The following is a 24,124-nucleotide window of genomic DNA, read 5'->3' as shown; positions in this document are numbered from 1 at the left end:
TCTGGATAGACCCTTCTAACCAATGTTCAAAGTTGAAAGGCTGCATGGAAGGACATCAGTAACTGAATGAGCTTATACATTTTTCTGGGTGTTTCCAAGATGCTGGCTGTAGGTTGTACAAACCAGTTGAATAATATGTGACATTTTTCTGGTTTTGATACTAATTCTTTGACCGATATTTAAAATTTAACTAGATGTTCTTACTAGCAGATTTTTTTAAAATATACCAAGCTAAAGTAGTAGAGAAACAAATGTTTTCTCCTCTATAAAGTCGGTATTGATTGTGAGCCTTTAACTGGTCTTCAAGTGTTACACTGCATATACAGATGCACTTTATACATTTCTATGTACTAATGTATACACCTGAACATTCTCCCTTCCTCTGCACAATCTCAGATATATCTACTTCTCTTTTTGTCTCATGTGTGGCCTTTTGTCTGCAAAGCGGAAAAGCTGCTGCTCATTAAACGTCTGAGGAAAACTTTCATACTTCCATGCTAACTGAACAACTTTGGGTGCTATTTAGGCCTAAGGCAAACCTAATTAATGAGACTTAAATGCAGAATTTGCTCAGCCCCCCCAGGTTCAGTGGTACTGGGGAAAGCTCCTGCTGTGATGATGCATTAGAGCCACAGTTACGATAAAATGAGGCATACATTATTCTTTTTTAATCCTCTATTTTCTGGTGCAAAATACCACCCTCAGACTGTTTTCTCTACTAGCACTCACTCTATTTCAAATAGAAATAGAGTTTTCCCTTTCAGCAGGTTTCCTTCCTCTTCCCATTTTGTACAATGGATAAATAACAAGGCTGGAAAGAATGCTTGTCAACTTCAATTTTGCCAAACATGTAAATGTTATAAAAATAACCTTTTAAAAATCCCCAGACAAACCAAAATATTTCCACAATTTAAGCACAAAGACTACAAACAAATCAAACAAAACAACCCCGGCAGCTTGGAGAACCAAAATATTATGCCATGGGGGTACCGCAAGTGAAAGAGCTCAGTGAAACTGACTTTGTGAGGAGTCTTGTCCAAATAAAAAGGCGCGTAACACACAGGGCAGCCATTGGATTCTTTTATTAGCTGCTGTTTGAAAACACAAACCCCAAGTCTTTTGGAGTCCTGTGGATTTGTGTGTCCACGTGGAGCTTCAGGGATTGCAATGGAGAACCAGGAGTTCCCACACTTACTGCAGGGTTGGATCCTCAGCTGCCGTGCACAAGTTTTACTGGGAAAATATCCCTCTGAGTTAGAAGTTTGATTTTTTTCACCAAGTTTTGCCAGTTAAACATTGAAATAAATATGTTTAAGCTTATGCAAAACTGCATTCTCCAGTTATGGCATGTTTCTATACGGAAATGTAAACAAATTATACCACTAAGTTAATTTATACGAATATTAAAGCTGTTTTGATAACACTGATAACAGTAAAGCACAAAGCTTACATGCCTGCAGTGCTTAAAATTGGACCAGCTAAAAAAATGTATTCACAAAGCTGGTTTGTTAAACAGAAATCTTTCTGCTGCCGTTCTATGGTACAGTTATACATCCACTGGCACCACAGTTCCCAGCAATGGACAATGACAATACCTTTATTAACCATTTGAATCTGAAAGGAAATATTAATAGCTAAATGTGAGCTGTTTTAAAAGACTAAACAAGGAGTAAAGCAAGGGCAGGGGGATTCATCTGTTTTAATGCCAAACTGGAGATTTTTCATCAAAGGTAAGTTCGTGTTAGTTATCTCACCACAGAGACAGTCAAATAACCTTTCAATAACCTTTAATAAACTAAATCTTGAAAGCATAAGAAGCATTTATCTTTTTGAATTAATAAGAAATTCTCCATTTGTAATTGTAATTGTTCTTTCTGGCCGCAGTAGCGAAGGTGGTTATCTTCCTAAAAAGTGGTGTCATGGGGCTGTTGGCACTGCGGGAGCCCCGTGACACACTAGAAATCAATTTACAGCCTGTTTAAAAGCAGGCAACAAAACCCATTAACATTAGTTTAAAAACTGCTTCAGATTACTATTCTCTTATGATCAAGTGAACTTCAACCTCCTTTGAGATTTCATTGTTAGCATGATAAAATTCATTGCTTTCAACAAACAGCCTGATTTCAGTGACGGTATTTATTCAGCACATTGCACATATGTGGCACTATATGGCGAGTGGAGGGTCGCTTGATTAATCCTTGCTGCAAAGGTGTAAGTGGATATGATTGCATGCAATACAAAACCAATACATATTGATTAGCCTGACGATGCTCCACTGAGCAGATGTTTCTCAAGAGTGGAAGCAGTTGGGTGCAGGAGGCCTCCTCTGCCTGGGGTTGTGAGTCACTGCTCGACATACGTACCTGTCCTCCCAGAACCGCTTCCTTTCAGTCTCATAAAATGCTCCTATAAAACAGAGAGGGATCTTGTTTGCCCCGAAAGGACTGTTTATAGCTATGACCAACCCCAAACTCCACGCTGCGAGGGTCACTCGTGAAGGTCTGATTTGATCTCTCTCTGTGCCCACCCTGGGGGGAAGAAAGTTATAAAGGTGTTGAAAAAAACACATCCTTTCTATTAGGAAGGAGGCAGCACCAAACATGGGGGATCATGTGAAATCAGGCAACAAGGAATAAACACAGACTGAGGGGGAATGGAAAAAGCAGACAGACAATGCAAGCGAATCAGACATATCAGTTGTGGTGACTTTGAGGACATTGATTTCTCAGGCAATGGGAATGTCTCAGTCCTGGTGAATCCACGTATCTCTGAATCTGGAATTTCCTCTTAAGGCTTCATTGTGCTACCGAAACCTAATGAAAATGTTGGTGAAATACCTTGTCATACAGAGATCCTTCCTGCTGAAGTCACTGGGGCCAAACCAGTGCGAAACTGGTGAGAGAAGAGAATCAGGTTATGTGTGCTTGGGCAGGCCCGGGGTGTGGTGACCACGAGTGTTCCTCCTGTAGTTCTCAAGGCTATTTGCTGGGGTCTCAGCTGGCAAATCTACTTTAAACAGGTGCTGCTTGATGCTTAAGCTTATTACAATGTTTTGTGCTTTTTTTTTTATTTATTTCTCCCTTTCAATGCACTAGAGTGAAACCTGGAGTAGGAAAAGCAGCCATTATTCTGTACAACCTCTGGCTGTGGGCTTTTGTCTCCTCGTGTCACTGGGCTGATCAAAGCTGGAAGCATCGCTTGTGTGTCTGGAAGTGCCACTCGGTCACAGACTCACCTTCCGGGGCAATGGCAGAAAGAGTTTATAGAGACGTGCTGGGGAGACGGGGTCAACCATCAGAAGGTTCTGGGAATCATCTGCTGAATACAAGGACAAGGAGGGTGAGAGATGGAGTTCAAAAAATGATTCAAGACTCTTGGGAGAACCTCGACTCAGCAAAACATGGATTCTCCTGCCTCTGACTTCAAGGCTGGCTGAGCTTAATAGGGCGGCCAAGCAGACCCATAATTTTAGTGATGGCAGATACCCTCGTCTTCATGGAGACGACTCACGCACACAGAATCCAGCACATGCTTAGATTCTTTGCTGGGTTTTGAACGAGCTCTCAGTAGAACACTCTGGTTACCACAGGCTCTTCTTTGAAATTCCCAGACTGCGAAGGGAGGTACTTTCCGTAATGAACATCTACTCTTGAGGTCGTATCACGGGAAATATTTTTGCCTTTTAAATGTGGATGACAGGTTACCAAAATGTGTTTCTCTCCCTTTAGCACTGCTGTGGTACCACTGTGTGCTGCACACATCACGCTTTCCTGTGACTGTGGAATATTTTGTCTGGTTTATGTTTACTATCTGGCCCAAGAAGAAAGAAACACCTTTAGCTTTGGTTATTCCATTCCAGAGAACAGTCTTGTAAACATGCTGAACAGATTGACGGAGTTATATTTAAATATAATTAGGTATGGTGAACACACTTGTTTGAAAGTTGAGCTTTTGTCAAGGTGTGTTTCTAAACATTCAGTTTCCTGGCACTTTTCTGCATTCTCACACCATTCTTGTTCAGAAGATCAGGAGAACCTCCTTGTCATCAAGTTGCAGCTGTATTTGGTGAAATGTGTTTTATTTAAAATTCTTCAAAACTATCATTGACTCCATTCTGATCTGCATTTCTCTGTATAAGCCTAATAATTAAAGATTCTCTGGGTTCTTCAATTTCAGGATAATGATGTTGCAGAATGAAGAACACACTTCTGTGGAGACTTCAGTCTGCAAAGTCAACATGTTTCTTCCTTTCACTGAATTATGCATGTTAATTTTTGCACTATGAGGGGACAGGGCATGTATCTGCAGTTTGTCACTCATGTATTGTCACTCATTTTAGTCAAATGATGTCCTTACTGAGTTTGCTTTGGTACATCATGGAGGAAGGATTCTATATAAATCAGAAAGAAAAACTCAATGATATTCCTTAAGTATGAGTTGTAGAGAACATAGCTATTCCTCTGTTTCACCTTTTCTTTCTGAATTTAATGAAGAACTTAATTAATTACATTTAAATGCCACATAATTGACCTCTGCCCTGACCCAATATTTCAGGGGAGTCATTCCTGCACTGCAACTGGTGCAGCCGAGACCAGCAACTGCAGAATAATTACCAAACAGGCATCTGAAAAGAGGATGAGGAAGTGAAATCAGACAGGAAAGGGAAAAAAATGAAAATCCCCGAGCAGATGGCGAGTGTGAACACCCCGGGGTGGCACTGAGCGCCTCCCGGGGACACGCGGGCTTCCCACCGCTCTCACAGACACGCACACACACACACTTTGCGTGTTCAGGACCTGGGGGTGCAGGGTTTGTAAGCGCATTGGTTGGGGGTGCAGGGTTCAGGTGTTCGGGACAGTGGGGTGCAGGGTTTGCAGGTTCGAGGTTTGGGTGCGCATTGTTTTTGGGGGAAAGGATTTGGGGGTGCAGAGTTTTGGGGTGCAGGGTTTGTGAGAGAAGAGTCTCGGGGTGAAGGATTTGGGGCTGCAGTGTTTAGGGTAGCGCGATCCTGGGGCGCAGGTGTTTGGGGTGAAGGGTTTGGTAGGGCAGGATTTGGGGGTGCAGGGGTTTGGGGTACAGGGTTTGGGGGACAGACTTGTGGTTGCAGGTTTTGGGGGTGCAGGGTTTGCGAGGACACAGAATGACAGAATGTCAGGGGTTGGAAGGGACCTGGAAAGCTCATCCAGTGCAATCCCCCCATGGAGCAGGAACACCCAGATGAGGTTACACAGGAAGGTGTCCAGGCGGGTTGGAATGTCTGCACAGAAGGAGACTCCACAACCCCCTGGGCAGCCTGGGCCAGGCTCACCATGAAGAAGCTTCTTCTCAAATTTAAATGGAACCTCCCGTGTTCCAGTTTGCACCCATTACCCCTTGTCCTATCACTGGTTGTCACCGAGGAGAGCCTGGCTCCATCCTCCTGACACTCCCCCTTTCCATATTTGTAAACATTAATAAGGTCACCCCTCAGCTGCAAACTGAAGAGACACGCGCACACGGGCACGCGCGCTCACCGCACGCACACATGGACACGCGCACGCGGGCACACGCGCTCACCGCACGCGGGCACACGCGCTCACCGCACGCGGGCACACGCGCTCACCGCACGCGGGCACACGCGCTCACCGCACGCGGGCACACGCGCTCCCCACCGCCCGCGCGGAAGCACCGCCCAACCGCCCGCCCCTCGCGCCGCCCAACCGCCACCCGCGCGCACATCCGCGGGCACCCGCCCGGCCGCAGCATGACGGGCTGACCGACCGACCGGGGCGCCGCCGCCGCTCCGGACGGGTTATTCACCCCGCGGGGAGGCGACGGAGGAAGACGCCCGCCCAGCGAGCCGAGAGGGGCGGTGGCAGCGCCGCAGGGGGCTCGGACGGTCCCCAGCCCCCGAGCGCCCCGGGCGCTGGAGGAGCCCGGCCAGGTAACGCGTCCCCCCCTCCCGGGGCGGTCCCGCCGCGCTGAGCCGGCCCGGGCAGCGGGTGTGCGGTACCCCGGGGCGGCGGTTGGCGGGGAGGGCAGCGCGGCGGTGGGTGCGGAGGTGCCGCGGGCGGCCCCCCCGAGCCTGGGCTCGCCTTCCCCGCTGGCGGGGCGGCGGCTCCGGGCCGCCCTGCGCCGACCCGCGGCGCGGCTGCAAGGGCGGCGGAGGAGGAGGAGCAGGAGCGGGGCTGCCCGCGCTGCGGCGCATCCCCGGGAGCCGGTGTCGGCGGGGATTAGCGGCACGGGGACAGCGGCGTGAGCGCCTTTGTGGCGGGGCGGCCGCAGGTGCCCGGGCCGGGGCAGCGGGGGCGGCGGGGGGGGGGAGGCCCGGGGCGTTGTGTGGAAGCATCTGCCGCCGCACCTCGCTCCAGGAGTCGGTCCTGGCCTCGCTGCTGCAGGTGAAAAAGATCAGAACGCTTTTTTGTTAGCTTTTAGCGTGTGCTTTATTTATTTTTTTTTTAAAAATCTTCCCCCCCCCCCGCCTCCCCCCCTCCCCTCTCTTCCCCGCCTGTTTTTATTAAGCAATCTGCAGTTCACCTGTGGGGTAGGGCTGGTTATGTGTGGCCTTTGCTTTGGGGTTGGATTGGGAGGCACAGCTGGAGGATGCTGCCAGTGTTTTCCAAAACCGCATGGCATGCTGAAAAGGTGGAGCAGATGGTGGTGGTAGTGCTTATTATGGAAGAGGTTTGTGAAAATCCCATGTTTCCTCCAGATAGATTTTGTGTCGTTTCTCCTGGCTGAAAGAGGTTACTGTTCATTTTTTTTGCACGGAAAATAAAGTTGCGGTGAGAGTCGTCTTGTAAAGGAATGGAGTAGTTCAGAGAAGGGACACACCCCCAGCTTCATGTCTCCGTCTCATTTTTGAAATTGACAACAGTGTCTTGGCATAGAGACAAACTGGGGTACACGTTTTCTTGTTGCACACCTTTATAGTTGAGTGTAACTAGAAGGAAGACTCAGAATTGCCTCTAATCTTTTCCTATGCCAGCTGTGTTTTTCTATCTAGTATATACTGCACTTGAAGTGTTAAACTCTCAGGGGGTATGGAGGTGGGGATGTGAGGCAAGGTCTACCAGTTACTTCAAACAATTCTCCTTGCTCATACTTAAGAAGGAGAGAAAGGAACATCTTGTAAAGCAGCTGAGGAATATATAAAAGTGAAATATTAATGAAGTGGAAAAGCTTAGATAGCAAAGACATTGTGCCTAATCCTTCAGGAGGGTTCTCGTCCTCTTTACAACTTCTCATTGTGTCTCTGTAGTACAAATGCAATTGGTGTAAAGGAGAGCAATATTTGTATTCATGTAGCTGAAAGTAATAACAGTACATAGACACATTTAGTATTGGTGATCATCTCGGCAGAGGCTTGCTTTAGCTGTGTTTTTTGAGGCTGCAGTAGGACAGAGAGTTATTGCAGAAACAGTAAAAATATTGCAAGAATGTTTTCTTAGAAGTGGAAATGGGAAGGGCTGACTCAGTCCTGGAATAACCCTGAGGAATTGCTAGCCTTAGAAAGCCTTCCTGCAGATGTGATGATGACTCTTTTCACCCTGAAGTTATTACTCAGAGCAACATCCCCTGAATAGGCAGCACTGTCTCAGGAGAAAGGTGATATATGGCTGTCCAGGGTCTGTTGAAAGTGTGTCATACAAACAAGAGATACTTGCTGCAAATTGGGCTTCCTTTACACCTTGGAGTCGGGAGTGCAACAGTCCTTGTAGTTTGAAGAACTTCCCTGGTTGGGCTTGGAGAGACATGGAGTGCAGCAGCTTCCTTGGGCAGTGGGGTGGGGGTGTTTAGTTCAATGGCAGGTTGTCTGTCAACCCACAGGCTCAAGTCCTGTAGCCCTGGCTGTAGTCCCTGGCAGGACTTTTTGGAATAGCTGTTGGCCTGAGCAGGGCCTGCCTTTTGGAGAGCTTGCTGCAGGCCTGAGTAGGGAGCTGGACCTGAAGGATGACCTGGATCAGCACGTAGGGTATGGCCTGTGTCTGTGTTACAAGAAATAGTGTTTGGCATTCAAGTCTGTTAGTCACAGAAGATGCTGAAAAAGCATCCTGTATCCTCAGCATATGGCTGTGTGAGAGCACGATCTCTCGTGCTGCGTAAGCCTCCACATTCAAGCCTAATGCCTTTGTAGTTAATGGCGGGAGGTTGAACAACTCCAATTTAGCAATGTTTGTGTTCACTAGATGGAGTGTTTCATAAATTGCAAGAGATGTTGCTCAGTCTGGACAAATTCTTACTCTTCCATGATGGTTCATGGAAGATACTATGGCTTTGTTGGATTAAACCATCTGGAGTAGTTGGAATGCCAGGCTTGCATAAGGTCAATGTATGGTTTTTATGTGAATTACACAGATACAAGTCACTGAGAAAAGTATTTTGTCAGAATAAACTTAATAGTAGATAAAGTGACAAAGACATTTGAAGTGGAAATCCCACAGTCTTATCTGAATGAATTAACTGTATTGCTATAGTGTTTTTTTGGTAATTTGGCATAGGTGTGGAAACTTCTTACAGATCCTGCCATAGGATTTGCGTGTAAAGTTATGCAGCATTTTCTCTATAGAGATGAATTACTAGCAAATTATTTTTTCAGTCTAGGAGAAGCAGCTTTTCCTGGATTTCGTTTTGTTGTTGAGTTGGAGAGAAAGCAGGTCAGTACTCCTAGAATGTAACGACACTTTTACATTATTAAAGAAAATACCACTTAATTTTTTATAATGCTCTAGCATATCAGGAATTTGAGCTCCAGCTCAGTCAGTAACGCTCTGAGGGTCACGGCTCCTTCCAGTGTGAAGAACCAGTTGTGACAGACTGCTGGGAAGCTTGAAAAAACACTCTTTGCTTATATGTTTTGGTAGTGCGAAATGTTGCTTCTGAAAATACATTGATTCTAGTGCATTTCCAGCTCTGGCTTTCTGTTTCTCTGTTTTTACTTCTGTTATTTTTGGTTTTGGGCCTCTTTCCTGCTCCTTCTTTTCTTTTTTTTTTTGCTGTATTTCTGGTGCAGAGAGAGGAAGAGAAAAGTTTTGCTATTGGTTCTCAGAGAAGTTTTGGCCATTTAAACTAGTGGCAGAACTGCTACTTATTTGAGAGCCTTGGTGACTGTTTTAACAGGTTTTATAACTTCAAAGTATGCAGGCTGAATTCTCGATGACTAACTGAATGTGTTATGGCTCAGGTAAAATGGAAATAGAATAACAGTCATGGCAAGAATAAGATTGCCTTTCATTTTCTGTATTAATTGCCATCGTACTTACTACTTCAGTCTGTGCAAGAAAAATAGTATTTATTCTGCTGTTAACACAGAAGCTTTAAATAAGAACTTAACCTATATATTGTAAGGATAAAAGTGCTAACAAGCTAATTTCACTTGCAGGATTCAGAAATATTAATAAACTGCCTTGGTAAACAGATTTCTCCAATGATACAATGTTTTTCTCTATATATTGATGAAGGGAGGTGACTGTCAGAAAATGGTAATAGGCTATATCCATACTTATTTAAAGTGAAGTGATGCTCCAACTTGCTTGAAGTTCTTCCAGGTTCACAGGTGATGACAGGCTCTGCCCTCACTGTGAGGCGTAAAATGATGTGGTTTTGTTTTGTGTCAATTCTCTAGCGTTTTGTAACTACAGTTAGTGCAGTGACTCGACTGTGGGTAGAAGACTCAAGCATCCTAATTTGTTAATGTTTTGAACCCGTTTTTTAATGGTAGTAGCTATAAGCTCCGTGAGAAATGTTGGCCATGTTAGCCAAACTGCTACTGATTTTAATGAGCCCTTGATTATACCCTTAAATAGTATTATAGTATCTGTTAGTTGGCTTTGTACAGCATTTATTTTTGTGAAGGACTGATTTTTCAAAATTTAGCATGCATGTCCTGGTTTTGGTGTTTTTGGTTACATGATTAATTCTTACTACTTCTAAAAATTAGGTTATAAAAATTTTTCTTACAAGGAGTTGGGAGTCCAGAAGAGTAGGATTAGGAATTACAGAATGGTCAAGACTCTGCAAATACAATTGATACATGTTCAGTGTGTCTGAAAATAAACTGTTCTGTACCTATAGGTACCTATTCTGTATTAATGGCAATTACACAAGGGCACAATATCAGGTATAAAACAAGGCATTTAGAGTTTTTATTAAGTCCAGCTGGAGCAGAGGCTGAAAAGATTGGGGATGTTATAATAGTTACCTGGATTTTAAATATTCAGAAGTTGATGGATAATGGGAAAGTAGGAGGAAGAATCTAAGATTTGGAAAAACCCTGTTTCAAAATGAAGTTGAGAAGAGAGCTGTGCAAAGTGTGCATGTGGAGTAGATGAGGAGGAGGTAAAAAGAATATAGAGAAATTAGTTTTTCAGCTGCTAAGAACTGAGACTACAAATGGCTTCTTTTTATCTGCTAATCTGTTTTATAGCTAGTGAACTCTGGGGCATCTGCTGAGATGAGGGAAAAAAAAGATGTAGAGGAGAGTTGTTGGAGAATGAAAGAGAAACGGGCTGTTAGTTTCTCCCAGCTTTGTGCCCCTGTTCCAGCTGACCGCAGAAAGGCTGTTGGAAGAAGTTCAGGGATTAGTCACATTAGCCACCAGGTAACCTCTATCCTCTCTAAGCTCTCATCTTAAGATCTTGATCTTGGACAAATATGTTTTTGGTAGCTGATTGTCTGTGGCGGGGTGTCGGCCAATTTCACACCCATCTTTGGTACTTGCTCATGGCCCTTAATAAGGAAGCAATATACAATTGTCTGTTAATGATGGGGTTTGTTACAGAGTAAATTTTTAACAGGCAGGCATGAGAAGCAGAAGCTACAAGGCTGGTTTAGGCTGTCAGATCTGCAGCTCTGCTGTGCTTGTGTGTATTTCATTGTGCAGAAAAGTTAGATTGAACTTCTTTCATTGGGTGTGTGACATGAGCTGAGAGCGTGTGAACAGCACCTTATGTGGCATAGCTTAGGGCCTAGTAACTTGATTATGTATCCGAATCTTCTTCGTTAAGAGACACATATCATTTATATCTAGAATAGTTCAATTTAAGAGTGTTAGCAGATGAAGACTAGGGCATTAATAAGACTCGAATAAAGTTTTTAGCTAACCCATCATGTGAGTTGCTTGCAGAGAAATATAATATTCCCTGGTCACTATAGGAGTCAATTTTCTGGGGTAAATACTGCATGCATGCGTATATATATAATACAAACATTCTTTGCCAAAGAAGGTAAGCTGTAGTGCTTTCCGTTGAAAGTCACACTCTGTTCTAGATATGGAGCAGTAAATGCTTCAGAAGAAAAGGATTTCTTTCATTTACTTGCTCTAGTACAGTGAAATCCAAACACAAGTTCACAGCTTTTGAAATGTACTTTCAGGTCTCTAAACATGTAATAACTGAGGGGGAGAAAATAAAAGGAGAAATACTGCTCATACTGGTTTTAAGGAGTTTAATGTGTTGTGAGCAAGATGTTTGTGAAAGCTGTGTATTAACAGTACACACATTATTTGTATCCTTAGTGTAAGAGGGCTTTAGGATGATACTGTTCATTGAAGAAGGTAAGCAAGAAGTTGCTATTGAAAAAGAGTGAGAGTTTTAGAGTTTCTGTCTACTCATACTTTCATTTGAATTTGACTGAGATCCAGCAGTGTAGCTATTTTACTGTGATTCTGAAAGCTTTGAAAATAGAAGAAAAAAATATGCATAAAGGAAGCAATCCTCTACTCACGTTAATGATTCTTTATTCCTTATAGTTTGCATATGACTTCCAAAATGTTGAACACCAGAGAAATCGTAAAACACTTACACAGCACTATATCTTTATGCAGCGTTTTCTAAATATAGACTAAGTCCTTGTCATAAAGAGTTTGTATAGTTAAAATAAAACAAGACTTGACGTGACACAGAACAGCTTGAGAGAGGCATGAGAGCTGTTGGTAAGGAGCTGTGAGGAACTCAACAACTATTTCAAGTCAAAAATTTGAGGCAGGCTTGAAAGGACGGTGAAGATGGATCAATTCCCCCCATTAGAAAAAGAAAAAATGAAACAAAAGAAACAGGAGTTTGAACTCCTTTTGTTGCCCAGATTTTTGTTACTGATTTTCAGAAACCACTATTTCTTTCTAATTTAGATAGTAAAACCAGTAAGTATATGAAATCTGTGGAGATTTTTTTAGTAATGACTGAGGAAGGAGTTAGAAGCTGTTCACAGATGTACACTAATGGGTCTGGATCCTCAGGTAGTGTTACAGTGCTGCTTCCTTCCGTGGAGCCCAGGACACCCGTCTCTTGGAGCTGCTGTTGGGCTGGGCAGGACCGCCCATGGGCTGAGCAGGCAGGCAATGCCATCGCGCTGCAACTACAGTGCCCTTAGCACCTCTCCCTTGGTATATTGTTGGTTTTCCTCCGTTCCTCTTGAAACTGCTTTTCTGTCCTGGCAATCCAAAAGGAAACCTGCAAACCTCTGGTAAATTTTTGTCAGAGGATAGGTGAAAACTCAAGAGGGTGAAAATAGCTTATCCTCATTTTCTATGGGAGCAATACTTGCTATCCTACTGTCCTGGTGTATTGTTTGTATATTAATCTGCACCAGTTATTTCTGAACTCTTTGGTTCCTTCCAGCATTATTTGACAAAAGAATAGAAGCCTTAAAGCATAAAGGATTATTAAGTCTTGAGAAACTGGAGGAGAGAGGGCGAGACTCATGTAAGTTCTCTGGTGGAAAGAAAAGCTGCTTGGTGAGCTCATTCTGTTGTGATCGTTATCAGTCAACCTGAGAGGAGTCTTGGATGTGCCCTGGCTGCTGGGAGCTTCTTAGACATTAAAATGAACTAACCACAGCATGCAAATCTGTAGGTAACTACGCCTTGTTAGATCTGGTGCTTATAATGATATGTGAGAAGAAAACCTCAGTGGCTTTCCTAAGGTTGATTTTTTTTTTTTTTTTTTAATTATTAGTATGATTTTTTTTTTTTTGGTTATGGTGTTCCTCCCTCCCCCGGGTTATTTTTTATATTGGCTTTTCCAAAAGCGCAGGGTGGAGCATTCCTTCAGGGTGTTGGACTGAAGCCTGCCTGATGAGAATTGATTTGTTTAAGCCCGCATGCTGGATCTGTTTACACAACTTGAAGATTTGGCTTTGGTTTTAATACTTACCTCCCTGAAATCCTCAAGGAAGTATGTTTCGGGTATGAAGCTTTTGTTAAACTCAGCTTTTGACTGAGAAGGTAACAGGTATTGTGTTTTTAAGTTAGTCTGTTTTCGCGGACATTCAGCAAATGTGTCAACACAATAAAGAAGGCCAGACTCGACTTATTTTTGTTGTCTGTTGTCAGAGAAGGATGGGGAAAGCCCAAACAAACCCTACAGTCCAGAAGGTGCAGATTAATTGGATTTTCTTTGAACTAATGCACCTAAGTATTTGGTAGAACAGAAACCATGCCAACATAGTGTACTGTGTATGGGGCTGGCCATATAGTGTAAATAACTGAAGTAAAGAGCCCAGTTACAGATACCCAGCTGAAGATGGAAAACTAGGAAACTACGCTCTTGTTCCCATTCAACATCTTTGTGGTATCTCTGGTTTAAGGAGGTGTGTTAAAAGAAGTAGGAGAAAACTTCAGGTAGAGGCATCTGTTTTCCTGTGCAATAGCAAAACACCAATTAGGAGTGAATGCAAAATCCAAATATTTGTATTCAAATAATGTGCAATCCTACCAAAGTGTTTTAAGTGGTTTGTTGCTGTAGTAGAAAATGAGCTTAGAAATAAATCAAGGGAGTCTTTGTGTCAAGAGAAGCTTAACAGACATATGGAGCAGTAAGTTTCAGTACTTCAGTCTGCGCTAAGATTTAGAAAGCATGTTGTGTTTCAGAGCTGTAGATGATCACAGTTTATGGTAGACAACAGACAGAATAAATATTGGAGAGAGTGACCATGAAAAATATGATATGTTGTGAGTGTTTGGCACAGTAACAACAGCAAAAACCTCCTTGTGTGGTTATTTATTTTGGAAAACAATTTGGGCAGGGCACTGTAGTGATAATTCAAGCGCGTGTTTCTACATGAATGAGGTTGGTTTGCTCTGTCAGATGGGTGTGCATTGCTGTGCTTCTGTCAAACGATTTGCTGAGCTTGTGTGCAGAAAATGCACCTGTTTATTGGAATGAAAATTTCAGCTGACATAAACTGGCATGCAGGGTCCAACAAAGTGACCCAAGGGTGAAGTGTCTTTCAAAGCTGGGTTTCCTGCTTTGGCACTGGGATAGTTTTGCCTTGTTCATGTTGCTCTTCAGTTGCACCCTGGTTACTGTGTATGTGTATTAGAAAGACCTTTTGTAATTTATCAATTATGAATGATTGTTATTCAGGCAAGTTTTTCATGGGCTACTTCATTATCTTGAATACTGCAGACCTATAATACTTAGGGTTTTACCAGAAGGATTTAATGAAACTCTGACAATAGAAACAATTACAGGGGTGGTGGAAAGAATCCTTGAATGTATTATTTTTATTTCCCTGGAGTTAATCTTTACATATCAAAGTAAATTAACCAGAATATGCTGCATAGATGTCTTTGGGATTCCCAAGCCAAAAGGTATTATGAACAAAATGTAATTCTCTTTATTCCCTGTACTACAATCTTTACTCAAAGTATTCTCCTAGTGAAGTCAATATAACTGAATAAAGTAATATTATACATACATTAGTGGTATTAAGGGAAAGGTGCCAGATATTTTGCCATAAGTTTTGTGTGTGTGTTTTTTTTTTTTAATTTCCTTTTATTCTTTTCCTTCTGTTAACTAGAATTTGGCCATTAGTTAATCAATACCTGAAGAATGAACAGGTGTTTTTCCTGTAATGAATGCCAGGTCATAGCCTGTCATGTCATTCTGGGAAGAATTTTCTAAAGGGTGCAATGTTTTCAGAATCAATTGCAGACCCACGGGGACTGTGCGGTGCTAGGATGGAGTGGTTACGTGCCTCGCCTTGGCTGTTTAATGCCCCGAGGGTTTTCCTACTGAGTGGCATTTGCTAGGGAAGTCAGATTTGATGGAAATTTAAATCTTATCCTGGCTGGAGATGAAACAGAGTATATTTCGTATTTGTTTATTTTTTTGTTGAGGAGTAGATATATACAGAGATGAATTTCAGTGTAATCCTCAAACTGTTTACTATGTTGTGCTAATCTCTGCAGCTACATCTGATTACAGAAGGAAAAAAAAAAAAGCAAACCACCGGTAGGCTTTAAAAGTTTCTGCCATCTGTCCTGGTGCTTACCCTTCGTTCCCCGTAAGGATATATTGTGAGCAGCTTGACAGGCTCCCTGTATATTACAGCCTTTTATGCTGTTTTTACCTTATGTCTTTCTTTTGGGCTTTGTCTGCTCAAATGGAGCAGCATGTGGGTGTTCTGTTTCACCAGAACGATGGAGATCCTCAGATCCTTTGCTTTGCTTGCTCAGCCCAGCAAACAACAGCTCGCACAGTGAAGTTTTCACAAGGAATGGGTCTCCTAGGTCTGTTCCAGCAAGAGGAACCACCTGATGTCCAGCTCATTCATCCTTGGCATCTCAGTGCTCAGGGGCTGGTTGTACCTGTGTTAGCCGACTGCCTCTCCAAATCTGTACGGTGTAAACAGCTGGACCCTTGCCATTTTTCTGGAGTGTGCTCAGCCTTGAGCTGCATCTGACACTTCACTGTTTCTGAATGTTGGGGAGATGTTGCTGGGTTTGAAAGCACAGGACGGGGGTGACGGCACACACCTCCAGCAAGACAACAGCTCTCTGGCAGGTCCTGGCCTGCTTTGTGGTGTGCAGGGGTTAGCCGAGTTGAAAGGAATATGATAACTTGTGATTACTGTGGAGGAGCAGGCTGCCGTCTTCTGAAGTGAGGTGTACAATTCCCAACTATGTTTTGTGTGCTGAAGTACCTCATTCATCTAAGTCACACTTCGTCAATGTCCTGAATGTAATAAACAATATGTCATTAAAGCTAGTCATGACCTCCGCGGGCTTTTGAGAAAATACTATCATTACTGAAAAGCTGGGTTAATCTCTCCCGAAATCCATAAGTAATTCAGGCTGTTACTGTGGTTTCGGCACCCTTCCCTAGCAGGCACAGACCAGACAAGTGATGGAGAGAAAGAAAATAATCTACAGATACAGGGATTAGTTCTCAGATTTTGTATTTTTAAGTATTCAATTAATAATTTATTAAAATATTTTAAATATTTAAAGTCAATTTAATACACCATTTCAGCAACTCTCGCTTCTTTGGATTTTTCTTTCTAATTCTTTCGGTTCATGATATAGGTTTGAAGTATGCTTTTATTTCCCACCCCCCCCTGCTTAGGCTGTATTGGAATGAAGTATTAGATCAAGAGATGAATTTGGTGATGTCGCTGCTTGGGTACAATAAGGCATAGGTACCTAAAAGATTTTACATCTCACTTTGGAAATCCCTTAAAATCACATTGTGGATTTAAGAGAGAAGGCTGTACTTAATTTGAATTATTCCTACAACTTGATGGAAAGAATGAGTGCTCAGAAAATGTAATTATCGAGTATTATCTGTGTTTATTGATTGTCATAGGCTGTGACAAATGAAATTAAGTGTAACTGGTTTTAAAAAAAATATATTTTCTAACATGCTCTTTGTGCAATGGGTATGTAAACTTGAAATTTCATGCCTAAGTATGTGGTGAAGGTTAAAAGTCTGTATGTTTTGAAGGGAATGCAGAACAAGCTGGAAGTGAGATCCAGTATTTTTGAGGGGCAGTATCTGTGTTCTTCCTGGACACTGGATCTTGTCCGTGCCGGAGGCAGGCGTGCAGTCTGGATGCACCTGTGCGATGGCTGTGCCACACCTGGCCAGTGTTCTGCATTCACAAAGCATCCTCAAATTAGGTGTTTACAGTTGTGGAAATTAAGACCTGAAAGTCTTGGTGGGAGCTGGTTACGTGTGCAGTGCCCAGGATAATGCAAATTGCATGAGCTGACAGTCTCATTCCATGAGCTGGGGGAATGCTGCTGAGCTGCTTTCTGTGTGTTGAACTTGGATAATCCACTGTCCCAAGCGGCCAAACAGGAGAGATCTTGTTTTCCATGTTTCAAATGATGGCAACAATTTATAGGCAGCCAAATTAATTTCAGATTCTGTAATATGACTTGACATTAACATGGGATTTCTTACAGCTAATGGTATTTTAGCCCCTCAGCTCTATTCACAGGAAGAAAAAATCTTCTCTCTGAGGTATTTGTGTTTTCAATCTGATCTCCCCTTTCTTACATAGCATCTGTGTGTCACAGTTTGACCCTTTAGCAGATAATTGTGTGAAAAGCACTGTGGCTGTGACTAGCATCACTTCTTTTCAAAAATCAGTTCGTAAACTTTCAGATTCTAGATGAACAAAAATATTGTTAATGTATACATAATAACAGGAATTCAATTTCAAAGCGTGATCCGCACTGCATAATAAGATGAACTCACTTGTACAGGGTTCATTTTAATAAGCTAAATGAAACATTGCATGAATGGGAAGCAAAGATTTAGGTCACCCTTAAACTACATTATAAAACCAGTGGCTTACAGAAGTAGTGTGTAACCCATCCCCATTTCATACAGAGGATGAGGCCACAACATGTCTCTGCTCGGGGGAGTACTGAACACAACTAAAGGAGGTGTTTTTCCTGCTGGAAATGTCGTTAGTAAGACTGCTTGCTGGAGTGAGTCCATTTGGTGTCTTACATTGAAAAATATCATGTCAGCTTGTGGATGGTTTAAAGAAAATGATGGAAGCTAATTCAAGAATTGGAAAAAGTTTTACCCTAAGGGGTTAAACAAGGTCTGCTTGTTTGAGGTAACAGAAAAAAAAAAAAAAAAGGAACTAGATAAAAGAAATATGGAAATACAAGTGAAGGTTAGAGGACACTTAGTGAAATAGGGTGGTGTTTAGTTATAGTTTAGCAGTTGGAAGTACAATAAGAGCATCTATAAAATCTGGAATTTGAAGGGACTAATTTGTATAGACTGTTATACAGGGGATCTGAAGCTATGCTCATCTTGGTTGCTCTGTCCCTAAAATCTGAGCATAATACAGTTATTCTTCGGATGCACACTTTCCCATGGTAAATTTTATTTTAAGACCCTATGATGGATGGATTAAAGAAGTGACTGTTTTTAAGGGTCCACAGTCAAGGTATGTTCTGTTTAACAGTAAATAATAATTAATATGGAAGCATATTTCACTACTCATGCTGATTACTTTGTCCATTAATTTTTTTACAGCTTAGAGCAGGAAAATGCTCTAGCCTCTTCCATCTGAATGTTGTTGTGCACTAGGACAGACTTAATAAGAAAGTTGATGGAGAGAGGTTAATTAATTTAATTGGTTTCCATGGGACTTAACAAAATAAATATGGATACACTTCCCTTTCTCATAGAAGGCTGTTTTCTGTAAGCCTGTATATTGAATTAAATCTGGCTTAGAATCTGTTTCATGATGTTCGCATGGGCCCACCTCTCAAGCCCGTTCAAGTCCCCCTGGATGGTATCCCTCCCCTCCACAGCGTGGTGCTTTGGCAAACTTGCTCAGGGTGCAACTTAATCCCACTGTTCGTATTACTGATGAAGATGTTAAACTGCACTGCTCCCCATACTGACCCTGAGAAATGCCCCTTGTCACTGTTCTCCACTGGGACATCGAGCTGTTGCCCACAAGCCTTTGAGTGTGACCATCCAGCCAATTATCCATTGAGTGGCCCATCCATTGAATGTGTGTCTCTCCAGTTTACAAACAACAATGTAATGTGGGACGCTGTCAAATGCTTCGCACAAGTCCATGTAGGAGATACCAGGTGCTCTTCCTGTATCTACCAACACCATAACCCTGTTGTAGAAACCCACCAGTTATGTCAGACATGACTTGCCCTTAATGAAGCCATGCTAGAGGAACTTATTTTGATGTGGCCTAAGGGCTAGAATGGCTCAGGTTTTGGGGTAAAAAGGGGGATCCAGGACCTGAAAAGCGGTCCCTTCCATCCTTGGCAGCACACATCATCCCCCGGGCTGCTGCAGAAGCGGTGTCGATGTTGTGTGCCGGACTGCGTTCAAGAGGTGTGCAGCTGCTGGGGCTGTGATCGCTGCTGGAGCAGCTGTTCTGCATCTCCTCTGGGTGATGGGCCAGATGGAAGTGTCCCACGTTCCCAGTGTGGCCCACAGGCTGTCCTCTGGATGGTCCATGTGGCTAGCTAGTGTTCGTAGCTCTCATGGTAGGCTTCTCCCGCTAGCGTAAGTGGGTTTTCTAAATGCTGGCAATTCTGTTGTGCAAGGCTACGCTTCAAGTCTTGAGGTTTTTTTTGAGGATGCTGAATGAAAAAAAAATCAGGCATTTTTCTAATTCGGAAGCTGAGGGATTATTGATTTTGCTAACTGGAAACTTATGTTTCTTCCTGTCCAACCCCCAGCTACCACTGCGGCTGCTTTCCTTGCTATCTGCTGGCTTTCCATCCTTCCCATCTGAGAGTGCATGCGGTTCCCGTCCCTCCCTGTCCTACAGGAGCCTGTGCCAGGAGGAGCCCTCAGAGACCACGGCTTAGGTCTGCTTAGGCTTTGCTCTACAAGCCTGTTGTTAAACAAAGCTTTGCATTGAATTCACATTTTCAGTATGAAAATGTGCATCTAATTTGTTCTTTCAGCTAACTGAAATGAAAGATGGGCGGCATCTGTTTAATAAAGTCCGTCATCATCTGGAGATTAAAGGGGGAAATATTTTTGCGTTCCTGTATCTTAGTCTATTTGCCTAGTATTTCTATAGGGCTTAGATGCTGACCTGGAGTTTTATAAGATGCTTTATGCGTGCATTACATGGCTTGAAACCGTTATGAACACGTTTCCATAAGGGCGTTTTCTTGGACTCTAGTGGTTATCTAAATGCTTTACCCGTACATTTGAACCCACAGAGGAAGAGTGAACTTTACTAGTCTTTTATCTGAGGTGTTCCGTACAAAGACCTTAATTTAACCAGGTTTCATTTATTTCCACTATGATTCTCTCACAATACAGTGCTTTGTATTTTTAGTAGCGTAGTGTGCGATATTTTTTCTTTTTCTGGGGGAAGCACTGTTTCCAAGAAAATCTTTATGCCAAGAGTTATATTCAAGCACATAAACATTTTGAGAGGAAAACAAACTACAAATGTTTGTAGGTAGTTGAGGTGTACTGTGTGGTGTCTGTCACTTTGCAGCTGCATTCCTCAGAAGATTGTCGTGGTAGCATTCTGTGAGGTGAAGCGTATGGAGGACATATGACATGTGTCTTTGCTGACAATGCATTTCTGATATTCTTGTGTATAGCACAGGCATAACCCTTTTTTAATACAGGTTTTGTGTGTATGACAGTTGACTTTATACTACAGTGTCATAGATTAGTGTCATAAGGCATAATTAGGCAAGCTATAATTAAACTACTACTGAGTTATATAGTTTAGGATGATAAATTATTTCCTTTTGGATTGATGCCATTTCTTTCATGCGGTTTGCACGTCTGCGATTTCTTGTTCTTCAACATATGATTAAAGACTCAGCAGACATGCACAGCTAATGACGTAGTGGGAAGTTTAATATTTTAATGACTTGGAGGCATAAAACTCCCCATCCCCTCATGATTGTTTCTTTATTAAAAATGTTATTTAATACCTAATCACATGAAAATCCATGCTAATGAAATATGACAAAAATGAAACCACAAAATATTCCATCTGTGGAGAAGCTGAACCTTCGATATCTAGTGTATTGCAAGGAAAGGGTGTGTTTGAAGGCTGTACTGTGTCCATCAGCTTCAGCTACTGGAACAGGCTGTAGTGGGAGCACTGGTTTCTGACTGAGAGGCTGGTTGTGTCGTGATGCCTGAAGGAGTTGGATGTGGGTGCCCTGTTCTAAGGACTGTCCTTGTTTGTGCCCACTCAGGTATAGCAGACAAACTCCTGGGATGGTTTTTATCAAATGCATCAATACCGTGTTCCACTTTTGGTTATAGCAAAAGATCAAAGGGATCCTCAGGACTCGGTGCCCGCATCAGTAACGGAAATGTGCCCTCATAGAAGCACGTAGCCAGCGAGTGATATAGGTCAAGGGACAGCACTAAGGGCCTGCGGGCAGGGGGTGCAGAAATCTGCACTGGGCAGTTCTTTAGTCCCTTCTGTAGGGGAAACACAAGAAGTGAGTCACAAAATCGGAGCTGAGAGATGCAAATGTTCATGGCTAAAGGATGGAAGGCTTGCAATAAGTATCACAAAACCTCATATGTTGGTTCTTAACACTATGTTGAAGGGGATAAATACTGTTTGCTCAAGAGATACTAGCCTAGATAAGAAATGATGTGAAAAATTATCAAGTTCTTTCCCTTCCCCCCCGACTTGGAACTACTCACAGTGCTACGGAGGGTGTAAGGTAAATGTAGGATAAGATATGACAGCCACTCACATTCTGCTGCTTGCTAAGTGCGGGGATCTGTGTATCCCAGGTTTGGCTGGTGCTGGCTGCACAGTGATTTGATGTGGAATGCAATTAGTGGTGACAGGGCAGCCTTCCCCTGTTCAGTTTGCAAACCAGCATGGATTAGCTTGCAAAGGTCTGTGCTGCAGAAGGCACGTGAAGGAGAGAAAGGTCGTCGTGCAGCCTTGCAGTTCCAGGAAAGACATGGTGGCAGCAGCGTGAAAGCTTCCTGCAGGAGTTTGGGAATGTCTACAAGTTCAAATGTTACCCTTTACTCAGCTCGCTAGAGAACAAATTTTAGCCTTTTGCTCTGAAAGGAAGGAAGGAATAATTTGTTTGTAACTATACGGAAATGGTAGAGTTCCCTTACCATGTACACAGGTGTTTCCTGGATAGAATGCAATATATCCATATATTAGCATATAGTTTTGCATATCTCTGGAGCCAAATAGGTGAATGAGATTTTCTTAGGCTTACAGTTGAAGTAATGAGCAGCTTTTCAGCCATAGTGCACACTGATTATTTCTGACACCAGTGTTACTCATTTTCTTACAAAGCCTTTCTTGGATACAGTGTGCAAAGGTGGACAGGGATGCTTTTCATAAGGATATCAAACTAGCAGCAAAGAATATTGATCTTTAGTGCTTTTGACAAAGCCTTACTTAAGTCATCTGTGAGAGCATGAAAATGAACAAACCATTTGAGACATTTTAAAATTAAACTGAGCAAAATTATAACAAGATAGTGTACTGCCACTTGACTATTGGCTGTTGGATGTTCTTACATGTTGCAGCCATAGTCAGAGGTACTTTAATTCCTCGGATGTCCACGTTGTGACCAGAGTGATGGTCCTATGGTTGTCCCAGACATTAGCATCGTGTGGCTGTTCATCACCAGAGCTGCATCACAACTAAGCCTGTGGAAAATGAATTTTGCTTTTATCTGTTTGCTTTTCAACCAGTTAAGCTCTCCGCTTTCATTCATTCTGTGCCCTAATAGCACCCATGCCAGCAGGAGAGGATGGGGGCAGTTAGAGCCGGCTGGGGGGGAAGAGGAGAGGGTGGGTTGAAATGTCTCACAACTGTTCTCTGGAGGATTTGACGGGCCTGAAAACAAACAATCAAAAAAGGAAAACAAATTTTGTGTTTTGTTCCTGCTGTTCAGAAAGGAAATATTTCAAAAGGAAAATAAACAAAAGTGGTTAATGTGCTTCAGTACTGAAAACAAGGAATGGAGAGGTTGTGTAAAATGTATTTAACACTTTGTAAACAAGCCCTTGAGCTAGCTCATGTATTTTTCCTGGTTAATTTAGTAATTTGCTAAGCACAGCTACACTGTCCATTTCTAAACCTGGTATGCATTCTGTATCCTGTTCTGTCCATACAGCACATTTGTCAAGGGTTTTGCTAATTACAGTTCAGTAGTTCAGACCTATTGTGTGCTTATGATCATTCTAATTGCATTCTTAAAGCATACATATGATTTTTTTTTTTTGGTTAAAAATGCTACCTCTCATCCATGGAAATGCTTTCTCTCTGAAACACAGCTCCATTATGATTTGCTATGATAAATGTTAATTGATAAATTACAGTCAGAGTCCCTTGTTTGAACCTTATTACAGATTCCAAATTAAAACTTGTAAAGCATTTTTCTGGATGCGTGGACAGTGCAAGGCATGGAGAAAAATAGGCTTTGGAAAATATGTAAAAAATCCCATAAATGGACACACAAAACTCTTAACGTTGTGTTTTAAGCACAAGAATGATTCTTAGGCTAATCATTAAAGAGAATACTAAAGCAACGCCTTTACTCATGGATTAAAACGATACACTTAACAACGATACACTTAACAATATCTGTTTCTTGCTTGTTGATGTGTGAAAAAATCTTTGTTTCCAGCTTTTGTGGAAAAAAACCCACTTTGACTATTTGTTTCAGTTGTCTTTGTTTCCTCAGGGTTGTTGTAGGATATGGAGCTGTAACCTCTGCTGGTGTTGCTGGGCGGCTGTGCTTCTGAGGGGTACTCGGTAATTTCTATAAAGGCATCTGGCACCCCTCAGAAGCACCTTTGAATGCCTGGGGTGGAAACCCAGATGAACGCTTCGTAGCCTGTTTGCCTTGGAGCGGCCAGAAAGAGAGCATAGTTTGAACTCGTTTAAGAAACGCTGTTTTTAATTGAGAATAACCCCAGACAACCATAAAAAACCCCCAACCAAACCTCAAAAAATACAAAGAAAAACCCTAAAACAAAACCAGCCCCAAAACAAACAAATAAACCCACAAAACCCACCTCAATAATTAAGTGTGGACACCAATTTATGTGGACTAGAAATGCAGCAGTATAATCTCCCATACCCTACTGCTTTATTTATGTTTACATTTTAAACTCTGCTTCTAGCAATGTTTTTTCCATTACTTTTTAAAAATTTGAACTTCACTACTTTATTTCTTCATTTACTGTCCTGTTCTGTTAATTCTATAGTAACTCTTACGACAGACAGCTACATTAAGAGAAATACAGATAAGGCCATGTAGTTCAAAAGTTGTTTCTTCCTTTATAAGATTCTGTAACTTGAATGAGTATCATATGACAGTATTTACAACAAAACTTTGAGCTGCTTGGCCTTTATGTGAAGTAGAATATGGTTTTGCTTTAGG

The 24,124-nt window shown here is 42.3% G+C and overlaps 1 protein-coding gene across 2 annotated transcripts in view; it reads left to right on the top strand.

Moving 5' to 3' along the window:
• The first annotated feature begins 5,711 nt into the window (after nt 1–5,711).
• The window catches only part of CCSER1 (coiled-coil serine rich protein 1), a 413,875-nt gene continuing 395,462 nt past the window's right edge, over nt 5,712–24,124 (top strand). For both annotated transcript variants that reach the window (XM_082050532.1, XM_082050533.1), the window contains exon 1: nt 5,712–5,923. The gene's annotated coding sequence lies outside the window, so the exon portion shown is untranslated. The remainder of the gene's footprint in view (nt 5,924–24,124) is intronic.

This window comes from Streptopelia decaocto (genome assembly GCF_964273445.1).
Source record: "Streptopelia decaocto genome assembly, chromosome: 4".
Lineage (NCBI taxonomy): Eukaryota > Metazoa > Chordata > Aves > Columbiformes > Columbidae > Streptopelia > Streptopelia decaocto.
Note: the sequence above shows the minus strand (reverse complement) of the source record. Positions and strands in the feature narration are given on the sequence as shown.